The sequence below is a fragment of the Cupressus sempervirens genome, chromosome 8, assembly GCF_028749045.1.
Source record: "Cupressus sempervirens isolate cs-2001-9-10 chromosome 8, ASM2874904v1, whole genome shotgun sequence".
Classification (NCBI taxonomy): domain Eukaryota; kingdom Viridiplantae; phylum Streptophyta; class Pinopsida; order Cupressales; family Cupressaceae; genus Cupressus; species Cupressus sempervirens.
The window spans coordinates 382,966,634-382,990,361 of NC_143125.1; positions in this window are offsets into that span (position 1 = coordinate 382,966,634).

Consider the following 23,728-nt stretch of genomic DNA (forward strand, 5'->3'; position numbering starts at 1 on the left):
TCCAAACATCTCTAGATCCTTGTATTTGTATGTGTTCATCATGTCACTTCTTTTAGGACAATGTACTAACTAACCTTCTTATAATTAACTTGTAATGACAAAAGGCCTCATTGCTCATTGTTAGACAGTAAATCTATGCAAATTTAGAATTAAGATTACATTGATTGTATGATTCTCACTGTAGGTGTTAATTGTTTCTTGGTTGTCTTGATATTTATCTTATGGGTTTATCTCATAACCTTTTCTCCTTGTGAAGAGTTGACTAAAAATCAACATGTTAACTATTATTGCAAGCAAAAATAGTGAATCAACATTCTTATAAAAAAATGTGATAGAGGCATGGTTATGGTGTGCATGTGTGTTTGAACATTGTTATGCATTCATCAAATGTTGACGATTCTCTTGGAAGGATGGAATAGATGACAGACTAAAGTCTATGAGACACATACCTATTTTTTCTGGGTGGTGGGCTAATTCCTTTATCTCTTAGTCTCTTCTCTTTTACATTTTCAATGATTTCATTCCACTCCAACAGTGGCACCATAGGAGGACACTCATACTTTGGGTTAAGCTTTAGAGCCCTTCTAAACTAGTCTCTCACAATCTTTAGATGTTTGCAAGCTTATTCTAGAATTTGGGTTATGTTCAAAATATTTTGATCAAAGAACTCCTCCATAGTTTTTATGAGATGGTCTTTTAATTCAAGGGCTTTCTCAATCCAACTTTTAACAAAAAACAAAATTTTTAGATAAAAAATGAGTTCAAGGATGAATGGAAAAATGTAGCAACCAATTATATCAAGCCACGTACTTTTACATAATGTGGGTCCAAATATCTTCAATGTTAAATCATAAAAAGTTTCATAAAAAAGATTATTTCCTGCAAAATCATCACCACATCATTAGTCAAAAATGAGTTATGAATAAATAAACTACAATTACACTCTAAATAATTGTAATTTTAAAGTACCTAGAAGCTTAGGTAATTTTAAGGGAATCAGATCTTCCTCAGCCATAAAAAATGATTCCTCTAATGATACAATATAAGTAACACGGGTTGCTCTAGGAAAGGCTGGTAAATTATCGCCAATACTAGTATCAATTCTATCATCACCATGAGAATGTGTGCCTATCACATAAAAAATTTAATCAATGTCATAATATACTCAAATGAATAAGAAATTACAAAATTATAATATTTAACACATTAAAAAATGTAGAAAAACAAGGATTTACTAGTTCTAGTTGCAGTAGGTGTGGATGTTTGCATGCTCCTTGTTGTTGATCCTATAGTTGGCAATCTTGGAGTGCTAGCAGGCCTCATAGAAATAGGCGTATGGAAATCATCAGCACCTAAAAAATAATCATATATACATTGTATTTGTCATGTTCCATATTTTCCTCTAATATAATTTAATCATAAATAATAAATAACAATGGCATCACTATTGGGAGAAACTCTCCACCCATGAGTCATTCCAAATAAATATTATCAAGTCGAGGGTAACCATTATACCACTATAAGTAGAACCAATCCTATAGAAATATATCAGGAGCAACAGATCATGATATCACAATAAGTAATATTTGAAAGATAATTGCATATGTTTAAGGATTAAAATCAGACACAACAACAGCATCATTGAGAACACTTGCAAGTTTTCATCAATAGATGAAGAATAGAAAATGCATCACTATGAGCAATAGTAATTATAGTGAGAGTAGGAATAGATTGTAGCTTACTTACATTGTCATATCAGTTGCAATTACCAATCTCATTAGTTGCATAGTTCAAATTAAAGGTCATCCTTACACAATTGTTATCAGTCATATCAAAAACAATAGAGATAATATTAACATTGTTGGATTGGACTAAGTGAAAATATATAGACCAAAATCATCTTACAGATACCTAATTGTTGTATTAGTGATAGTAGTGGCATTGTTCTCATATATCATATCAATTGTATAACATAAGAAAAATCATTTAAGAGTGGTACAGTAGACTATTTTTCTTACATCAATCATTATCAATTTCAAGTGTTATTTGATACTTTAAGGAAAGAAGTCTCTTGCAATTGAGTTTTGTAAGTTATTTGTACCTGTTTCCCATATTTTAATAAAAGGAGACATTACATCAAGGGCATTATCAATGAGGAGCAACACAAATATCAGAGACATATATAGAAAGTTTCAGAGCCATATTTTACGACAATGACAATGGAATCATATTAGAGGCAACAATAGAAATTTTCAGACCAATTGTTATGTATAATAGAGATATCAGAATCATATCATCACAAGCTCATGGACATGGAATTGGTCAAGAGGATATACATTTAAGACTATATCATCATAAAGGTTCAATAATTATAATTAGAAAAGATATGTGATTTTTCCACATATAGCTAAGATAACATATTAGGAAAGAGTATCAATTATAGAGATGGATAATGGATTGTATCAATCTTAAGTATTGAAGAATGAATACAAGTGGTTAAGTAAAGGAGAAGAGTGAACATGGCAATAATAGTATAAAACTATCAATAATAATCATGAAGAAAATAATGCCCCTTCTGATGATTGAGAATTGAAATCACATACTTGTAAGTGTAATCACCTAAAAATGGTCATCCAAACTATTATCCCCCTTTTCAACATTTTGGCTAAATTAATTTATTCATTTATTTAGACCAAATTGCTAATAATCAATTTATTTGATTATAACCTATAGTTTGACTATGCTATCCTAAGTTCATTATTTGATTAAAAGAACATGTCCCCTTTTAATTAAATAAAACACCCCATTCTTCTAACCCACTTAAAGTGCACACATAAAGTCCTTTTTCTATTTTTCAATTAAAAGAAAAGGCTTTGTGACTATTGTCTTATATGACAAGTCAACTTATATTCTATTGGTTGACTTGTGTGTGCACATGGATCACTCCTCTTTTTGAATTCCACTGTTGATCACCCACCATCTTCATCTTGATCTCTACCGTCCATACATAGTTAAAAGGGAGAGAGTTTTCCCCCTCAATCCATCCTCATTTTGAATATTGTTATGCTGCAGGTTTTCTAACAGGTTTCTTTAGAGCTTTGTGGAGAACTTCTATTTCTTGTCTACATTCTCTCATCCATGACATCATGGCATTCTAGCTTAGCTTAGCTTTCATTTTTACATGTAGATTAATCTCACATAGCTTAATAATGGTATTGTAACACTCTCATACATGTTTTAGCATAGCTCCACTTTGCATATCATTCTAGCTTAATCTTCATTTGCATTGCATTCTTGAGGAACTCCTTGAGACATTTGCATTCTTGCATCTTGTCTTTGGAACCTCCCATTGCATGGTTTACTAGCAAGAAGAGTATTTCTAAGGCTCATCTGAGAGCCTTCTTATTCTTGAAATATACTCTCTTGCACTTCGTGGATAGGGAGCTCTAAGCCGGCATCCAAGCATTCCGAACTCATGGAATCGTTTGGATAGAAGGGTTTAGAGTGTGACACATTTCTAGTGTACAGTAAGATGTACATTGGTACCCTCATCAGGTGGAAGAAGTCAATGTGGTCTCCAAAAATCATGTGACAAAACATACATATTGTGGTTCATGATCCATAAATTAGTATAAAACATAGATCTTTATTGAATTATTTCCCTAGCAAAAGATTCATTGTTGCTTACTTCTAGACAACTTGTTCTACAACACAATTCATTTTTTGTGGCTTCTTTTTCTTCTGTTGGATGTGGATCCATCACAAGCCCAAGAATTTGTAGATCAATGTTCTTCAAGGTCTTTTTACACAAGCTAACAGGGTCACTGCTATATGTGATGTCACCATCACATAATATAGTGGCTGCCATATTAGCAAGTAATTGTTGCTGTGCAATTCATTCCTTTCCCTTTCCGTATGAATCAAATTGTGAAAAAAAATCAGTAAAACAATCAAAACAAGTCCAAAACCTTCATGAAATTAACATAATAATTTTACATTTTGTAAAATTACAATTGCATTAATTTTAATATAGAAGGTTTACCTGCACTAGAGAAGGGGTGGGAGCAACATCCCTACCTCTATCATTTGATGGCTCAACCATGTCACTCTATGACAAAGAATATATATAAAAACATCAACATAATCAAAGGAATAGTCCACTTAACAAAAAATCTTATTATTAAAATGGTATGTTGTATATTAAAGTTATAATTGGAAGTAATTAGTTTAAATGTTACATATATAGTACTTATAAGTTCGATGATAGTAACTTTCTTTGTATCTATGTGATTCAAATTGTAATTTATTAGAAATTCCTTCCCTAAACTTATTGATTTTATCACACATACAAAAACATGATTTCCCTCACATGCCTCAAAAATGCAATTGAATCACTTATTAGTTGACCTAGGATGTGTGCTATTTATAAAACATGCAATGTTCCTTGTTTCTTTTGGCCTTCCATCAATATACACAACACGTCTTTTACTTTGATCATTTTCTTTCCATTGTAGATTGTTTGTTGACAATGCATACCTATGCATACTTTTTTTATATTGAACTATCGGCATCTAGTTTTTGTAATTGTAACAAGGTCCTACATACTCCATCAATTCAACAACCTTGTTATAACTAACCTTTGTGTCATCCATGGAAAATAGGCCCAAACCATGTAATGATGATGGAACTATGTGATATATCCTCTTGTTAACACAAAAATCAATGTTAATTGGAGGCAATTCCTTGGGTACCCATTCTTTCTCAAGATGTGTATACCTCAAGGGAACCTTGATGTTGCCCTTTGTTTCATCATCATAAGAACATGACCCCCCTTGAGCAAGAAAAAAAATTGTGTGTGTTTATTGAATTTTCTTCTAATCTTTTGCCCTCTAGTTTGTCTCTCTTTCATAGACCTACTACATATCTCACTATCCTCTTCTATTCCAACATTTCTCTCACTTGAAGAAGTCAAATATGATTAAGCTGAGAGTCTTCCCACATTGGAAGCATTCATCAATGTAAACAATTAGCATTTTTTGATAAATTTGACAAGTATGTGATAGTTTGAATTTAATAAATAATAAGAAATAAAAAATAATAATGGATGAGTGCCAAATTGATTGCGGTGCCAGTTCATTATCCCTCTCATATTAAACCACAATCGTCGGTAGATAGTATTGACAAATCCAATGCTAAAACTGAACCTTTACATGATAATTCATTGCACAACATATTAATTAATAGAATAATACCAATTGAAAGAGGTAAATAGAGAAGTATCAAGTAATGTAATTTGTACCATAAAGGAAGCATCATCTCTCATGGTTTCAACCAATATAGGACACTCTTCCTTGTTTTGTATCTCTTTCCACCATTCAATTAATTTAGCACTCAAATGTATAGATATGTAAGAACAATTTTGCAACTTCTCTATTCTCTACATAGCTATCCCATCGAAAATGGGACATAGGCCTAGATGCAGTGTTCTCAATGTGAAAAAATTTTCTATATCATCTAGTAATGTTTCCAATTTGAATCCATCCCATATCCACAAGTTCCATAATCTTTTCGAATTGTCAAATCCTTTTGGGAGACTCAGTAAAGGCAAGCTGTCGATGTACAATTATTCCAAACAATTGAGCTCGCTAAATCCCAGTGAAAGATTGATTAAATTTTTGCATATTCTCAATTCGAGTATTTCCAACATAGGAAGTGTTTGGAATCCACCAGGAAACTCCTCCAGAAGAGTTCTAGACATAATTTCCAATGGAACAATTAGTATCAAAAGAAGATGAAAAGATACAATCCAACTGAAGTAGTAGCAACAACAATTCTGGTGCTAGTAAGGCAATGCAAAATATTGGGGCTTGGTTTTCTTTTGGATCAAAGGATTTATTTATTTATTATTTATTTTAGAGTTCAAAAAAGAAAATTATCTTTCCTTCTTTATAAAATTTTCAAATAAATCAAAATAAAGATGATAGACATTTGGTTATTTTGTTCCAAAGTTTAGAAGTATGTTCCTCCTCATACAGATCTGAATCATAGGTTAGAGTTTATAGTATATAAATTGATTTAGATTTTTAACTAAATTTTGTCAAAAAGAGAGGCTTTCAAGTATTAGCAATCTTCCTTGTAAACAATTAGTCTTTTTGAAAAAATTAGATAGCCATTTACCCATCTTGTGATGTGCACTGAAAAATAAAATTAAAAGAAGATAAAGAAATAGGTAGTGGTGAATCAGTTACATACTTCTATATATTGTATGTTTTGATTTCTTTCTTCACCAAAAAAATTAGTTATAAACCAAGAATTAATTTGTGAATACAGTACCAACAAGCTACTCATCGGGTGGGTAGTTTTTGGATCCAAACATGAAGATGTGTCCTTTTGACATCAGTGCAGCCCTAACAAAAAGCTGATGATCAAATTTATTTTTAAAGGAGAGAATGAGCAGCTTGCTATAGAGGAGAAAGTGGAATGAAAGTAGCCATAAAAAGGTCATAGGTTCTATAAATGGCTTGTGAACGAGTGAAGAAGATGTGGGGCATTGATTGCTATTTCATCTCGTGTGCCAATTGTTTGCAGCATCTAAGAATGGCTTGTGATTGAGCACAGTAGATGCTTTTCTCAACTACACATAAGACAACTAGAATCAATTGGTTTTATGAAAGCATTGATTTCTATTCTACGATTAGTAGGTCAAGCTTTTTTGAATTGAACATGGATGAATTTCAAGAAAATATGATTAAGTGGCTCAACAGCAACCAGCTTGAAGAGTTGGATGAATTTGAAGACAAATTAAAGGAACCATAGACCCTCTCCAATCCAATTATTATTGAAATGTATCAAGGAGGAGGTAGTGAGCCTGTGCCAAAAAATGAATTGACATAATCTCGTAGTGGCACCATCCCAAAGATTGAATAAATTGATTTATTTTCTTTCTTTATTTTTAGGTTTATTCTTATTTCATTGTCTAATCATAGCTTCATTTTTTCTTATGCTCAAAATTTTGTATCCAACTAGCAGAAGAAGTTTATGGTATAAATATGAACAAAAGTTGTATATTATTTTCTATGTACTTGATAGGGGTATCTAAAAGGAATTAGAATTCCTAAATGGTATGGTTTCTTTTGGTTCAACATCTTTACTTTAAAATTTAAATAACTTTGCTATATGAAATCAAACCAAGTTCAATTGATATCAATTTTTAAAATATTCATTTTAAATAAATAGAAAAATAATTTAATATACATTTTACACTAAAAAATATTAGATATTGTAATTATATAATCTAAAATGTTGGTATCAAAATAAGGTAATTTAATGAAGAGCTGATTTCTAATAGTATAAACTTAAAGATGGTTAGTATAACTAAATTTTGATAAAGTAATTAAATAATAATGTTCAGACTATAATAAAATAATGAAATTACAATAAATTTTAAAAATTTGAACAAAATGGTAGATATTATAACAAATTTTAAAATAAGATTAAAATTTATAAATTTGGGAAAATATTAAATTAATGAAGGTAAATGTATAAAATTAAAATTAAAAGAACATTACAAGATAGTGTTCTAGTGTTCTATACAAATAAAATCAATCTTATAAATTCATGTGTGTGTGTGTGTGTGTGTGTGTGTTTGAGAGAGAGAGAGAGAGAGAGAGAGAGAGAGAGAGAGAGAGAGAGAGAGAGAGAGAGAGAGAGAGAGAGAGAGAGAGAGAGAAGATAGTAATAATAAGAGGGATCATGATAGAGGGTTTGTGAAGGCATGAGAGACACAAGGTAGAAATGAGAGTGAGATAGGGGGGAATATAGTGAGAGATAAATATACATGAGTGACAGATATGGGGTAGATATAGAGGGTAAATAGGGGGAATAGATTGTGAGAGGAGGGAGAGGAGAGACTTAAAGAGATTAAGGAGGTAGGGAGGGAGCGAGATCATGTAGAGATAAATGGTAATAAAGGAGAGGATTTATGGTAAGCAAAGGTGGAAATGGGAGAAAGGGAGGAACATGGGAAGGTATGAGGTAGAAAGAGACAACTTTGCAAGGGAGAGATGAGGTAGAGAGAAAGAGAATAATTAGGGCATCAAATGGATGGGAATGGTGTGAGAGATAGAGAGATAGAGAGATGGGCTATAGGGGATGGATGATAATTAGGGTGAGAGAGAGAGGACATGTGTGTGAGAGTGAAAAAAGAGGATATAGGGTAGGAGACATGAGGTCAATATAAAGAGAGAGAAAATTTAGCCATGTGAGTGAGAGAGGGTGAGAGATGTGTGGTAGATATAGAGGGTGAAAAGGTTAGGGGATGATATTGTGAGAGGAGTGAGCAAAGAGAGTTAAAGAGTGGAATTAAGGAGAAAGAGAGAGGGAGATTAGAGGGAGAGGGTGAAAGGCATGATGTAGAGATAAATAGTAATTAGGGGATGAAATTTTAAGAGGGTGTGGGAAAAAAGAGAAAGATAAAAGCGGGAAAGAGATGAGGTAGAAAGAGACAACATGGTGGGAGAGAGAGATGAGTTGGAGAGAAAGAGAGTAATTAGGGAATCGCATGGATGTATTTAGGTATGGGGGGAGGGAGGCAGGAAGAGAGAGAAGTGGGGGAGGGAGGGAGAGAGGGAGAGAGGGTAACACTTGGTGAGAGGAGAGAGATGATAGAGTGGAAGAGAGTAATTAGTGATTAGGGGGAAGAGATAAAGAGAGAGAAGAGAAAGAGGGTTTGAGACGTAGGCTATATATACAGTAATTAGGGAGAGGATATAGTGAGATTAGGATGTATATGAGAGAAAGGGAGAAGGAGAGAGATGAGGTAGAGAGAAAGAAAGTGAAACATAAATATACATGAGATAGGGAGAGTAGGTGATAACAACTCAAGGGGACATGAGAGAGAGGGAGGGAGGGGATATACCATAGGAGACATGAGGTCAACATAGAGAGAGATTGTGAGAGATAATGACACATGTGAGAAAGAGATATTGTGAGACATGAGGTAGATATAGATGGTAAATAGGGAGCCAAGATTGTGTGTGTGTGTGTGTGTGTGTGTGTGTGTGTGTGTCTGTTGGTGTGTGTGTGTGAGTGAGTGAGAGAGACTTTGTAATAGGGTAATTAGTTCACATGAGATATATGAGGGAGAAAGAGAGAGAATATGGGATTGATGGGATAGATATAATAATTAGGGCATAGGATAGATGGAGATGGTAATGAAGGAAGGAAGAGAGGATAATAGTGATAAGTGGGTGGTGGGGAGGGGGAAAGGGGGGTTTTAATAGGAGAATATATGCTAAGAGGAGGGTGGGGAGAGAGGGAAAGGGAGTAATTATGGGGGGAGATATATGTATATTTGGGAAAGAGAGATGTGTGTGAGAGAGAGTAAGAGACATGATGTAAAGATATATGAAGTATTTAGGGAGAAGAAATGGCTAGAGGGGAAGGGAGATGGAAGAAAGGTAGAAGGGGGAGTTGTGAGAGATAGAGATAAATATAGAAAGAGGATAATCTATGCCCAAAATAGAGGGAGAGAGGGGGGGTTAGGCGTGAGGTAGACATACTGTACAAAGGATGAGAGATAAATAAACATGAGAGAGTTGTTAAGACTTTAGTTTAATGATTAATAAAAAATCTATTTGCTATAAAATTTGAAGCCTTAATAACTCTCTAACTCCTAATTTCCTTAAATAAGTCCCACTACAACCTTTGGTCTATTGCAAATAATAATCTAGCTTTAAGGATAAAACTTATGTTAACACTAATGAAAATGAAAAGTATAATTTCAATCCAAAGATTAATTCTAATTACTTTTAAAAATATATAAATTTTGATCCTATTAATTATTATATATATGGTGATTTAAAAAAAAAAAAAATTCAAAGGGAATCTATTGCATTAAGCATATTTTTGAATGAACATATAAAATCTATAACGTATCGTAAAATATAATATATTTAATAATTATTATTTATTCTTATAGATAATAACAATAATGTCTTTCATTCTTCCATTGTGAGTGCTACTAGCTTATATATATTGTATATATAAAATAATCTGAGAGATATCCTTCTCGAGGTGCCTATTTTCATAAATTGCCCTAGTGCAATAGGCACCTTGAGAAGGATATCTTCACCTTATTTTATATATATATGATATATATAAGCTAATATATACCTATTTGGAAATACTTGGAGCCCATCAAATGAGAGATATAGTTGAAGGAGTGAAATATCAGGATATAAAATGAGGCTAATATTGATGAAGTTTTCCTAAAGTTAATGTTGAAGGTAGAGAGAAAGCAGGCATGTAATAAACTTATACCTCTTGATCCATGTAACTTTGTATGATCCTCATTAAAGGGGTATATTTTCCTAAATATGTAAATCATTTTTCTTAAGTTAGTTACAAATTACATGATACTTATGCTACAAATTATGCATAGAATATAACATGAACAATATGCATACATCGCAAAAAACATAACATTATATATTATTCAATTGGTTACCTCTACAAAAAAACATATTATAAATAATCAACATCTAATTCATTTCCATTTATCATGTCATTGATCATCTTCTTCATCCATCTCATCATCATAAACATCATCATTATCATCGTCATCATCCAAATCATCAGAATGACCATCATCAACATCATGATCATCACTTTGACCATCGTCATCATCATCGTCATCACCATCACCATTACCATCACCATCACCATCACCACCATCATCATCTTTGCCACTACCATCATCATCATCATTATCATCATCAATTCCATCACTATCATCATGAACATTTTTTCCATCATCATCATCATCTCGTTCCTCATCTTCACCATCATTAGCATCATCATCTCCTCCTTTATCTTCACCATCATCATCATCATCTCCTCCTTCATCTTCTTCTTCAATCACATTATACTTTATTGGTCTTCTTAGATTGTGTCTAATGATAAATGACCAACCTAGTTTATGTGGAGCACCAATGTAAAAATACTTTCTCACATTGGCTTGGAAGAACATAGGGCTTATTTCCATCTAGCTCAAATGACTTTGTATTAATAATTTTAAATCCATTATCATGTTCAATAATAGTTTTATTAGGATCATTTTGATTTATTCATAGCTTGTACCATTTGGCACTGAATAGAACTTGTTTGAAGGAATTAAAGTTGCACTCAATTTATTGTCCAAAATGCCATAGTATCTATTTTCAAATTGTTGAGGATGCATGTCATTTCTAGACAAAACATTGGTGACCTCAAACATTGTAGTTATCCTAGAATTGCAATTTTCTTAGTCTTGTCTACCTTTTTATGTAAAATTTATGGCCATTGTAGTACATAGTTTTGTGGTGCTTGACCTATTATTTTTCAAACATGTCAAAATTATGCATCCATCCTTGAGTTGATATTAATCAAAATGATCATGATAGATTAACGTATACGTACGTTTCCACCTCTTAAACTATTTTTTAGGTCAATTACCATTGGCATAACATTGGGATCTCTAGTATGATGAGCTTCTTTAACCAATGAAGCAACACCTTCCCATGTTAATGAGTGACCATTTTCTCAAGATCGTTCAATCCATACCATCGTCCAATTAAGATTGTTTGCAATATACAAATGAAGTGCATCCAACTCACGAGCAACTATATAAAATAAATAGACTAGTTAGAAACAACTTATATTGATGATGGATAAAAATTAATTAATTACAATAACATCTTATAATTACCTCTCACTTTTCTCAATCTACCTTTCCTCATCAGGTACTCCCCTTCAAATCTAGTCATGGAGTTGGGATCCCAAATGTGATCTACATTTATATCTAATGCAAACTTGGAAAGATATTCACTAATGTAAACCATGGTCTAGTAGACCATACATCCCTTGACCATAGAACCCTCAAGATGTTCTCTCTATCAAACCAAGCCTTTCAAAAAATTTAAGTATCTATCAACCATCCACATTGACCTAGTTGGTACAAGTCCACACAATACAATCTCCTCAACTAGATGTATGAGGTAGTGTTCTTGTGTATTGAAAAAAGTTGAAGGTAGACACTTTTTTATCTCACACAAAAGCTAAGGAATTTTTCTCTTCCATTGATTTATGTCTTTTTATCAATTTCTTTAGATGAAATCACCTAGAAGATATTCATCATACAAAAATATATTAATGAGACTAATAACACTTCTAATCTCACATATTTCCTAAGATCATATATAACGTGTTTGACACTCATGTTGTTGAAGTTGTGTGAGAGAGATAAAGGTAGAATGTACTGTAGTAATAATAAAATTATCTTTTCAATATATTAGAAAATAAAACAATCAAAAGTACATGATGTTTTACAAATTTATTGTAAATAGAGAAGAACATGACTTACCTTGATGAAGGTATGCCAATTATACATTTTCAACCCTGACCCGAAATCACCTTTCTTTGATATGAGACTACTTATGTTTGTAGTAAATCTTGTGGGAATTTTTTTTACGGCTTCATATATGACATTGGTTTGTTGCTGCATTAATAACTAAGGAATGGTGCTCATATTAATCCAGTTTCCATTTCTATTTGATTCAAGGAAAAAATTCAATGCATGATTGGATTCATAATTTCATTGCAAAATTTGAACAATTTTTCTTTGTCGTGCCTTCCATCTAATATTTTCTATAGTGTCTCTATTACATTCTTTTCAATATGCACAGCATCAAAAAAATGCATGATTGGGAGGTGCTCATAGTATGACAACCTACTAAATTGTCTAGGATAGCTTTTAAGTCCTTTTGGAAGTTTCTCATCAATGCCTTGACGACCTTCATGAACATCAATTATATCATTAGTAAACAAAAAACAATATCCAAATTTAAATTTCATACAAAAATCTACATCATATGGAATGACATTACCTCGACAATTCATTCTATTGTATTCCAACTTGCACATGTGAGGTGTCATTCTTCGTGGCTTTGATTTTGTCTCTTCTTTCCCATTGAAAATATGTTTTTTGAAAATTTGATACTTATGATTTTTGTGGAGAAAGTGTCTATGCTCATCGAACACTTGCTTTCCTAAACTTTTTGAATGACGAGATTTCATTTTTAAACCACAAATTAGACATATAAATTTTCCCTTTGTTTGAAGACCTACAAGATCATGTATAATTGGATGGCATGTGTAGTATAAGATTCATATTTACAATTATTAGATACAACTTAAACATACAACAAAAAATATGCGTTAATAGTTTTACATACCACAAAAATGTGTTAGTCCAAGGGCATCATGTATAGTCCATACAGGCATTATATGAAATTGAAATTGCCTTTCACCAATTGGTTTAGAGATGTCATTCATAGTGACCTCATTCCATAACTCCAACAACTCATCAATCAAGGGCTCAATATATACATTCATATCTTTCACTTGGTACTTACCTTGTTGATTGAACATAAACAAAACATAATTATTATGACCATTTCAATATTATGTTTATAAATTAATTTAGATGACTATTAAATGGAAAAATACCTGGTACAATCATTGCCAACATTATGCGCTCCCTCCTTACAGACATCCAAGGAGGAATGTTATTGTTAATAACAAAAATAGGCTAGACCAAGTAAACAAATCTCATCTCTTCAAATGGATTGACACTATCTGCTACCAATGAAAGCTTTCTAGATTATGAGGTTCTTGTTTAAATACTAGCCACCTATCTTCTATGTCCTTAAATGTAGAACCATCCAAATGCATTCACATAGTGTCATATTGACTTCCATTGTGTGCATGATAATCCATAAATTGTGCCAAGCTAGTACACTTGAATAATCATTGCAGACGTGAAAAAATGGGAATCTAATGAAGAACCTCGTGGGGTACCTTTTTCGTTATTTGATCTTATCGATATCTACTAATGTGACAATCAAGGCATTTTGTTGCAAATTCATGTTTTTTATAATATATAACATCATCATTGGGATATGCATGCTTTTATTATTTGATACTCCATTCCAATATCTTTCATAATGATCAATAATTCTTAGTAAGAGCGAGGTAGAATTTTTGATGGTGGTAACAAACACTCACCTATCAACCTATGAAAAAACATTGATATTAATATAAATAACATTAGTGGTATATTACGTAGAAGATGACAAAAATGACACTTTACCTTAGCATACATGAGATTATTACATTGGATATATCATTCAACCTTGAAGTTTACTAGTAACAATATAATGGAGAGAAGTATTATTTTGGAGCCTTGATACAAGGGATCATATGCCTTTTCAACTATAGGTATATCAAGGTTCTCTTCATCATCATCATTAGATGCATGACTATTATTGTCTTCATCATCTTCATTAGTTGTGCTAGTAAAATCTTCTTTAATCCTCTTCTCTAGCACATTATCAGTTGCACCAATACCAACATCTTTAATTGTGTTCTATACCTTAGGATCATCTTCTTCCATGGGAGTATTACCTTCTATTTCAATATTCACACATCCATGTCCCAACAGTATAAAATCCACATTCACCAAAGGATGAAAATACTTCCCTCCTTCAATGTGTTCATGTTGCCTACAATGTCTCTGAGCTGATGTGATTAGAATTTCTTGATTCTTTAAACCCTTGCATTTTTTTTAAGGACAATAACATTTTCCATCACTGTTTCTTTTGAATTGAGACCACAATCTAGAAATTGTCGCCTTATTTTGTTCTGGGTTCATATTGTTAGGTGTGGACTTTCTTCACAAGAAAATATTTGGGATATAAAATTGTAACAAATATAAACATACAATCAGGGAGTTGCAATAGTTGCTAGTGGTGGTTCTGGTAACTGGTCTCTTTGGTTTGGGTTTTTTAACAGGTTTTTCTTTCTTTTGTTTAAACTCTAGGTTCCAAGTCCTTGTAAAACTTGGTTTCATTTTTTGGTCCTTTTTTGTGGTTTCAGGTCCCTGTAAAACCTAATTTTGTAACTATCATACTGTAGGTTTCAAGTCCTTGTAAAACCTGGTTGTGATTATTTGAACATCTTTTGTTTTTCTGTTAAGGGTTTTGGGTCCCTTCAAAACTTGTTTTTATCTTAATCTAAAACATAAAAACATTAGTAGTATCTTGTATATAATTGATAATAATTAAATAATTAAATATTACTATCTCTTCAATAGAGATGGCATCTAAACAAATCAAATAAATTATATAATATAAATATTGGTATTATTTTGAACAATATAGCATTAGCATTGATTCTAGACTTCATTCAACTTGGTAGAAAGCTTTTGAACTATTACATCCATGAGGTAAGGCTGTAGAAAGTGCATATTGCATTGTGACAATCCATGCTACCTAACTATGTCCAAGGTGTCTGCACACTGGATGCATACTCCACCTACCAAGCTACCTACATATTCATATGCACAGGATCAAGACCTAATGAATATGTAGTTCTAGTTTCTAATTGTTTTGATGTATTTTTATTCCTATAAGCACTGATGAGCTTTACTCACCTAATATAGCTCTTTGTCATCACCCACTTGAGCAAATCAGACGGTTTTCTATAATTACAATCCTGTAATACCCTAGTGTAACCTTTGTGTTGTAGTTTACAGTTAATGTAAGGTTAACCTATATACATCCTTCATCACTCCTTATATATTTATTTTTAAAATTTTGTGACAATAATCAATGGGTCTAAATAGACCAGTCAAGTTAATGCTAGCTAGGAATAGCTGATTGTTCATTTTATTGTACCTAATCTGATGATAGTTCTATAGGAATTTTTAATCAACCCAACTAATCAACAACTAGAACAATTGACCTATATACATCCTAACTCATTCCTTATATAGTTATGTTAAAAAGTTTGTGACCATGCTACCTGTTGAGTGAATTTTATTATGTATATGCATACATACATACATACATACATACATACATATACACATATATATACATATATATATGTATATATTTGTTCATACATGCATATATACATCCATGAAAAGGGTACAACAACAAAATCCTAGATCTTGGTGCATGGGCCCTAGGTCCTAAATAAGGTGGTCAAACACCAAGTAGGATAGTATAGAAAGTCAATAAGCATCCAAGTTGACACAAGATGGTTTAGGCAATCTCAAACATGCATTTAGGTAAGTTGTTTACATGTTGTAACAAGGTTATAGGCAAGTCAAAGGTTGGTCAATGATTGGTCAAACATTGTGAGTTGACCAAAAATCTCTATTTTAATGTTTTATAATCTTTTTACATATTGTGGTATAGTTTTGAAGGCATGTGGAGCCTTTTATTTGAAGTTTGTGTAAAAGTTGTAAAAATTGCAATAAAAGATGGCATACAACTTTTTGCAATTTTTCTTGTAATTTGGAAGTCTAACAGTCAAATCATTATTTTGATCGAACCTAGAAGGATGAAGTTGTAAGGTCAAGAGTTGTGACCTATAAATTGATTATCTTCAACCTAGTATGGGGTTGGAATAGTACTGTACTGATTTGGAATGAAATAGTAATCCTTTTGGTGGGAAACTCATGCACAGTTAGATTAAATATTTCTAAAATATGTTTGCAGCATGATAATCAGTTATTGTTATGTTTTTAGAAAGTTGAGTTTTTGAAGATTGATGAATGCAATAACTTTTTTTTGTCAAATAGGAGAAAGTGGTTTTAGTTTTGGATTTTATTAAGCCTATTATTTATCATCCTGCAGTTAGGATTTGAATGAAAATACCAAATATCTCCTAATTCCCGTAGTGAAAATTCTTGATGGTTGGTGAGTAAAAGGGTATGAGGATGGGGAAGATATTGTTGGTTTGTGTTTTAAAAACTTCTACCTATTTGTACTATTCCTTCAACATCTGAGTCTCAATTTTCAACAGTGAAACTCTTGGATGTGCTAACATACTAGATTACATCGTAGAGATTAGATACGGTTTGCACATGTATTTAATAAGAAAACCTCTATTTTTGCAAGGCTTATGAGTTTTCTTCATTTTTTTGGTTATCTTTAAAGGAAAGTCTATCTTGAATGAAATAAGGACATTAACCTATGATCTAATCTTCCACTTTCATGCTTTGATTGAAGGTTTTCAAAAGTGTCTCCATTCATATTTTGTTGATTGTCATAATACTCTCCAATTTCTAGGCAGTTTTGATGACTCAATTATGAAATAGTCATTCCATGAATGTAAGTTCCTGATTCTCTTGGAATGGCTTATTTCCAATATTTACTGTAGAAACTAATCATTCTACATACATTTTTGAAGGAAGGAATGAAGTATTTTGGTGATCACGGTAACTAATTTAAGGAATTTTCCATTGAAATTGTTGGGTATGCTACAATAGTAGGACATTGGCCTTAAGGGGTGGCTAATATTATGTTGGATTGTATCTACATATGGTAAGGACAAGGTCTTCCATCCATTAGTTGTTGAAGAAAGTGTTGGGAAAGTATAGATTAAGGAAGCCCTAGTTTTTAAGGGTTTTGAAACACAAATTGGGGCTTTTGTACTTGCAAGGTCTATAAAGTCAAATTAACTGCAAATTCATTTAATTCAACTCATTTTATGATACTATGGAGAAACTTAAAGTTTGGGGATGAGTTTCACTCATAATTGCTTTGCAAATCCATCATTTAGGAGGCCTAAATTGGTGATCAAGTGTTAAAACAAAGACTATTTTCCAAAGTAACCCTATCTATCCTTTTTGGCATGTTGAAGTATTCAATAAAGGGTAAAACTAATGTAACCCTACAATTAAATTATCATAATTTTTCTATTGTTGTTGTATGCCTTAGTGCATAACTAATGTAGAGTTGTAGCTTTACTAAGTTTATGTATATAAATTTGAATAAATAGACCACTTTTTCTTTTTCTTTGATTTTATCTAACCTAGTAGTCTAATAGATGTGTAAGATGGTACTTGTTGAAACTTTTGAAGAATGAAAATTTGTGAGAAATAAATTGTATTTAATACTAAACACTAGATTTTTTCCAAAGCTCCTAACATGGAGCTTGCTTTAGCCAATGACTCAAACAATATGCCTTCGAACTTGCATTAGCTCTACAACTTCAAAGGAGTTGAGAAAAAATTATTACTTCAATCCTTTTAGTAAAACCCATGTGCCTATTTTATATCATATGAATGAGAGAAAATGACCTCACAAATTTGAACTCTATAGGTAAATAGAAATGCCAAGAATCATAGATTTCTTGATAAATTGGCCTTAATGTTCATATTGATAGTAGTTATCAGAAAAGAATACTTCAAGAAAAATAGAAAGAGTATGTTTGCAAAAAAATTAATTATCAAACTAAGGTATATCCATGTACCATCCAACCCAATGAATCCATACATCTCTGGCAGATAGTTTTTAATGTGTACATTATAATGAAACAAATGAGTTTTAGCTATCAATCAAAAGGAAGCAAAATAGAACCATTTTCCTAATTGGTAGGGATACTCGGCCAATCTTGTGCATTTTCTAGTTTATGACCACAGTGAGTTTGTGGAAGGGAAGAACCAATTCAATCACCTTATAGTTGATATTTTAAGACCATTTAAAACACCTTGGATCATAGTACAAGTCTTGGACAATCATTTAGGTGTTGGAGGCTTTAAAGGTCATTTCATTACATTGAAACTTATGGGTTTTTGTTTTTTCCTTACTCTCGTTGATCTAGTCTTCATCCCACCATAATATACATATATGTACATACATACATATACATACATACATACACATATATACATACATACATCTATATATGCAATTTTATCACCTCATTTAACTAACTTTACTTTCAAATGAAAATTTATGAACTAAAATATTTAGGTATACTTTTAAAAAGAAATTGATTTTTTTAGTGGAGAGAGTCTTGTGCAAAGAATATGGCTTTTTTTTATACCATGAAGGCATAGACCTATTTTATTATCACAGTCAAGGGCACTTTTTTAATTCACTAAACATGCTTTTCATATTGAGTTTCTACACTCCACAATTTTACAATCCTGCTTAACTTAAAAATCTTAGACAACTAGGTCTTTACAGAATCTAATCAAAAAATTGGGCGAGATCTTTTAAGGAGATTATCATACCATCTCTATTGCTCTAACGAAAGAAGGTAAGAATGTGAATGTAATTCAAATGAGATATTCTATGTCCTTTTTAAAAATATTTTCCCATTTCCTAATTTGTTGCCTGAACTACTTTCTATGCTTTGTGCTTGGTGCGTGAATGATGTTTTAGAGGGCGATTTGAATGATTAAGCAAGTTGCAATGTAATGTTCCATTTTTTTGGGACATTATAATTCTATGTTGCTGGCTTACTTCACCTAGGTTTTAGGGGCAAAAAAGTTCTTTACAGGGTTCAATTCAAGATTTGGCCTAGGCATTTCTAGTTTCAAACACATCAGAGCCATTTTGGCAGGTTGTCCAGATGCTTACTATTTTTTAGTAAGTAAACAAAGCTTAGAATTATTGGTATCTTAGTGTTAGTTTGGAAGTGTCTTGCTAAGAGCTTTCCAATGAGCTATTGCACATGCTTATTTGAGTTCATTTGGTCAGTTATTCTGATGCTTGATGATTATATGGTTTACTGACTAAGTGACTTCAAAAGTTCATTTAACTTGTCACTTTATTATAAAAAGGTATTATGTTCACTTAAGTGACTAAAGGACAAAAAGGTGTTTTATCCCGCATTTCCTAAAAGTGCATGCATCACATTGGGAAAAGTGATAAAAGTACAATAGGCTCCACATGGGGAGATATGAAGAGGATAATATTTAAAAATAAATATTAATCTAGGAGCTGGAAACAGTGATTGGTTATCTCTTTGAGGACTCAAAACCCTTGAAGGAGCTTTTGGAGGTTGGACACAAACCTAGCCTTCTTATAGGTTTTATCTACATTTGCCAATCTAACTATTATTGTTTTTTATAAGATTGGATTTTCTTTGGACTATTGTAAGTTATTGTATTGCTGCCATATAATACAGTAACATTTTTTGGTGGCTATCTATATTAACTACTACTTTATTTATGTACTTATGAATATTGGAGGAATCAAACAATATTTTCTAAGTTTTCTTGTATGCATATCTGTTGGTTACAAATCACTTTAAGTTATGGAATTTATATCAAATATTGGTTTTCTATTTTATTTTAAATCTGCACATTTATATCAAGAATTTTAGTATAATATTCGAAAAGGGGATATTACAGTGTATCAAAGCCCCAAACTTTCCATCCTATTAGGGATTTTGCAATTATGAACAAATCAAAGGCAACATAGTATCTAGGAGAAGATTATTGTTATTTTTACAGATTATTTCTCAAAATTTTCAAGTACAAACATTGGAATTCTGAATCGCAATAACTTGGCTCTATACAATAAGTACTTTACATGCACAACTTAAAAGATGTTACTGTCAAATTTATAAGGCATACAGAGTTATAGATTCTAGACATCATATTGTTCTAGAAATAATCAAGAGGTAAATAATATAAGTGGATATCTTCTTGGGAAAATATTCTTTTTCCTGGTGAATACACACCTTACTCCATGGCACATATTGCTTACATAGCATGGGGAGAGTCATGACAATGTACGAGGATGAATGGAGGAGATACTATCTTGAGTGAAACTAGAGAGTTATATGCAAAGAGATTGGCCAATATTGTAAAGAAGAGGCTAAAATCTTAGTGCACTACTTCATTATGGACCAACACATTACAAAGAACAATACTTATCTCAAGCTATATTGCAGGGTTCCCCAAGATACAATTGCATACTCTAGATGGCATCCAAGAAAATAAAAAAAGAACATGCTAGAGTAATATGAAGCATGTTGGGAATCAAAGCATAACCATAGGAAAACCATTCTTTAGAAAATTTAGGTGAGAAGGAAGTTTGAGTTCATTTGCAAGGGTCACCAGAGTCCATCACACAACATATACAGAGTAGAAGGGAGCCCATTTTCATCTGCATCACAACTATAAACTATCTCACAGCTTGAACAACAATATTTGAAATGTTTTAGAGTTTGGATGACTTGGTAAAATCACAACACATTGGTTTTCAATCATCTATGATAGCTTCACTAGAAAACCATGGGTTGTAGAGAGGCACAAACTTATATAGTGAACTGATACAGATTAAACTCTCCTCACACCAACTACTATAGCCACAGATAGATAACACTAGTCATTGCACTCACAAGTTACTAGAGTTCAGTACATGATTAATATATGTCATAGAGGAAGGTCATTATCATCTTCCAACCTCAAGGTATATGAAGTTCTGAACATTTTCCCTATAGTAGAAAGATTGCCTTAGTATTAATACATTACATGGGTTAGAACTATTGAAACTTTTCAGTGCCTCTCCTAATATCATATCTATAATAGTGGAAACCATGTATAAGGGAATGAGATGAGTAGTATTCAAGATTCACCTCACAGGAAATACATGAATGAACATCTCTAGCGATGACAGGTATACAAGTGTTTGCTAGAATAGTATTTGAGTAGCAGTGTTGGTTGCTAGTCATCTGAGACTTCAAAGAGTATAGCACATACAAGTCATGAACCCTCACAAGAGCAACTACAATAGATAGAACATATAGAATTTTATTGGTTACTTTATTAAAATCTCAAAAATTAAATTGATAAGCAGTGATTCATTTTATAACAGTGGTATTGGGTGGTGTAACTAATGTCCTTGGCAGAGATATTGGTTGCTGCAGATTCTAAAATTTTTAATGGTCTTCATCAAAACTATTTCAAGGTCTATTTAGATTGAATGCCTTGGCATCTTACTTGATATATTCTTGGTATGAATCATCATGAATAGTAAGGAGTTGAATAGTGATACATAATTTTCCCAATGCTAGTTATAGTCCAACTGTTTGACAAAATTCTCTTCAATGTTTGTTCAATTTTGTGTTTACTCAAATCCAATAGAGGTTATTATAGTGGACTAAATACATTGCATGGAAGATAGTTAGGGAGAACTAAATGTGATAAAAGCATGCTTAAGCTAGCCATCATGTTTCATTTGGTATATCAAAATAGTCATGGGTCACTAGTCAATATGTGGATTTCATTGTCAACTAGGAGTGAGAATATTATAGTGGTATCTTGACTGAGATTTGGAATCAATATCATAAATGAGGAAAGAAAAATATGGGTAATGAAAGGAAAGGCTATGGCTGCTATAAATGTGGAGAGGTACATAATGCAAAGGATTGTCCAATGAATGCTAACAAAGCACCCAAAGATTTAGTTCCAGAGAAACCAAAATATGTCTTGAAAGACATAAATGGGCAGTGCCAGCTAGCCCGAGACTTCTAACTTGATATTAAAATGAAAGTAAGGAGAGTGTATGATGATTATAAAAAAATTCCGTCAAAGCTTCAAAAAGAATTTCCTTTCATTTTTTATGTGGACTTTCAGCTAGAGCTGCAAAACAAGGCAGATATTATAAAATGCTATGATTTTGCTCAGGATCTCCTTGTAGAAGACAGTTACAAAAATTTGTACAAGGAAGACATTAATCAACATGATAATAGTAGTAAGAAAGAAGAGCAACCTTCACATGATAATACGAAAAATACTAATAATGGCACAATTATACTAATATGTAATTGGGAGACAAAAGTATCTTGTGGAGTTGTTTACAGTAGTCCTTTTGATGGGCTACCAATGTTGGCAACTCCACATCTTATTTGGACATGAAAAACACCAACATCTTATTTCGTGACATGGAAATTAATATGGATAAGTTTTATGGTGATACTAGGTTGGAAATTATGTCAAACTTTGAGGAGGAGCAAATAGATTGTAATGTTGGCAGGATAGATGATCTAGCATATGTTGAGTTAGAGGATATATCTGAAAATGTTGTCTCCCTAGGTGATGAAAAATCAGAAGATTCTATGGAGAATAGATCACTTGTGTCTGAAGGAGATGGCCAAAAACCATTATCACTCCTTGACTTATTAGATATCTTTTTGGTCAAAGAGGACAAGCTTATCCAAGTGTTGATAAGGATGGATGATTCTTCCAAATTGATTGAGGATCTCATGCAAAAGATGTAATAGAAGAGAGACATGGGAATTTATGTATGTCACAAGTCTTCTTTTACATACAATTTTTGAAACTTTGAAAATGATAAAATATGATTACTTGCAACTATTAATGGATAGGGATCTAGCAATAAAATTTGGAAAGGACAAGAAGAGGGAGATAGATGAGATATGCCTTCAATTGAGCTTAACACATTACTCCATCCACAAGGCTGAAAATCAAACGAGTGGGGCAGCCACACATGAAGAAGATAATTGTAGTTCAAGGGCACAAGAAATCATGTAAATCATTGAAAGAATTCATAAGGTAGGTAGATGTGAAGGCAAACAATGTAATTTAATCACGTGTTCCCTATCTAAGACTTTCTATGATGAGAAAAAATCTATGGATCAGCAAGTTGATGGGTCTAAAAATTCAGATTTTTATGATAGCAACCATACATTTTCACATGAGCACATGGTTAGTGATACAAAAAGTAAGGATAATTCAAAGATTTCAATTACACACCTTCCTTTTATGAAGACTTTAACATAAGCAAGGGTACTTATGGTAGAATAGGAAATTCATATTTATCTTTAGTATGCTTTGAGGGATTTTTTAGCTTACCCA